This window comes from Tiliqua scincoides, chromosome 3, assembly GCF_035046505.1.
Source record: "Tiliqua scincoides isolate rTilSci1 chromosome 3, rTilSci1.hap2, whole genome shotgun sequence".
Taxonomy (NCBI): Eukaryota; Metazoa; Chordata; class Lepidosauria; order Squamata; family Scincidae; genus Tiliqua; species Tiliqua scincoides.
In genome coordinates, this window is record NC_089823.1 from 138,272,000 (window position 1) to 138,274,478 (window position 2,479).

Consider the following 2,479-nt stretch of genomic DNA (forward strand, 5'->3'; position numbering starts at 1 on the left):
TATTTTGATTCTGGCAAGCATCAGCTAGGAAATCTTACAAGCTGTCTGTTGTCAAATATTTATTATTACAATTGCATGTCATCTATCAAATCCTGTCAGATTCTACGCCTAATAGAGGGGACAGGATTGCTATAAAATCCTGTATTCAGTGATAAGGAGATTGTGAAGTGTTACCAAGCATGTGTGTGACATGCCTATTTGGGAATGGGTGAGTGCCACCAGGGAAGGTGACCCAGGTCAGATTCATGTCTTTCCAGGGTTGATGTGAAGGAAACATCAGACTCGCAAAAGGCAACATTTTTCTGTGACTCAACCCAAACCCCTGTTCCTTCTCTAGCTCCAGGAAAATTCCATACCTGCTGTACTGCGGCATGCAATCCTATCCAAGCCTGCAAAACAATGTCACTGTCATTGGGGTATCCTGTCCTTGAGGCAAACACTGCTCTTTAGGTCACAAAAGGAGATATCTTTAGCCCCTGCCTCTTCCTCACCAATCCCATTGCCAATTCAACTCAAGTCCTCTGGTAATACATAGTTTCAGGCTCTACAGACAATCGAAAAGGTGCTCACCCAAGACCATCTAAGATTTGGTGCAAAGCAAACAAAACTGACCATCCCCTCAGAACTGGGAATGGTCCACCAACAGCCACTGAGTAACAACAGGTTTACTGGGAAGAGTTCATCCCATAAAAGGTCCCAAGATGGAGTAAATGTTTTTGGCCCATGTTCTGTATGTTCCCAAACCCTATAAAGAGTTTGGACACAGACCCCAAATAGTTTACAATTGCCAGTTTACTCACGCTGGACTTGGGCAACATCACATGGGAGATTTGATTTCCAGGTTTTATAACCAATATGCATAAAACCCACTTTATGCGGGGAGTGGTCATTTGAGGACACCTGGGGTGTTGGAATTTCCTGCTCCTGGATGTCAAGTGGGCTTCAGGAGCCAATGAGCTGGCTCCAAGTAACATTGCTTTACGCACCAATCACTAGGAAGCTGGTTTGGGAAACAGAAGATCCCAGACAAAGGATAATGGTGATTTGCACCTGGATGATGAAGGTATTCGGGATGCTGAGATATCCCAAAGCTCTAAAGTGCTGAGTGACTAGAAAGGTCCTCTTCTTCTTCAGCGCTTGTCCTGTATGGCGGTGGGGTCCAATATCCTTGATCGGAGTCGCCATTTCTCTCAGTCACGGGCTTGGTCCAGGTGTAGATGGGTGATTTTCATGTTGCCATGCAACATGTCAAGCTACCGCTGCTTTGTCATTTGCTGTTGACCTCCAAACAAAGGCCCTTATGCACCAGTGTGTCATCGGTGCACAGAACGTGGCCATACAATCAAAGCCAAACTTCTCTCAACTTGTCAGTGATTGGAGCAATGCCATATCGCTGTCAGGCGTCGTCATTGCAAATGTGCTCAAAGCAGGCAATACCACTAATTCAGCGCAGCAACTTTGTCTCCTTGATACCAAGGCGATGTTCAGTTTCTTTAATCAGCGGCCAACATTCAGCTCTGTAGAGTGCAACCAGCTGGATGACTATCCTATAGATCTTCAGTTTAAGACGGTCACTGATCTTCTTGTCACAAAGGGCTCGCTGGGGTCAGTCATCATGCACTCCGTCTTCTTGATATTGAGGCAGAGGCCAAACAATGCGAGACGGTCGCTCCAAGCTTGCACTTGTTGCCTGAGGTCTGCCTTGTTGTCGGACACAAGAAGAAAATCATCTGCATAGAGGAGTGTCCATGGCGCTGGTTTTTGCAGTTCACAGGTGATGATGTCCATCACTGTGATGAACAGCAGCAGAGAGAATGCCAATCCTTGGTAGATACCGATGGTAATGCGGAAATCTTTCAACGTTCCAGCAACGGTTTGCACACGGCTCTTCGGATCCTTATACAAGAGCTTCACCCATCTAACTAGCTCTTCTGGCACTTCTCGGCTACATGGTGTGTACCAAATGACCATTCAGCACGCAGTCGAACACCTTTTCTAGGTCGATGAAGATAGCCTTTTCAAGGTCAATGAGTGGCTAGAAAGGTCCAAAATAGAGAAAAATAAGGGGAATCAGGGATGTTCATCATAGACACCATGCCAAAGAAAGTGGTGTAAAATAAATGTTTGTAGTATAGACCAGATCATGGAAGAGCTATTTTCTGCAACAGGGTTTTGTCTGTTCATCATTGTGCCATGCGTGCTGATCCCGCCAGCAAATTTGAACCAGCAATAATCAGCACAGAGAGGGGCACATTCCATGTGTGGTTTGTGGGTGTCAGGCATGTGAACTGTATGTCCTGTTGGTTGCAATGGGATAAACTTCTCAAGAAATGAATTTAGATCTGCAGTACCCATGCATTCAGTAGCTTAGAAAAAATGGCCTTCCAAATTCTATTGACAAGAGTGTGAATAGTAGAGCAGGGAGAATGCAGTGCAACATATATTACTATTTAATGGATATTATCCAGTTCCTGCAAAT

The 2,479-nt window shown here is 45.1% G+C and overlaps 1 pseudogene; it reads right to left on the bottom strand.

The window, feature by feature from the left end:
• Nucleotides 1-1,130: 1,130 nt before the first annotated feature.
• On the bottom strand, nt 1,131-1,971 carry LOC136645135 (uncharacterized; annotated as a pseudogene).
• Nucleotides 1,972-2,479: the final 508 nt, after the last annotated feature.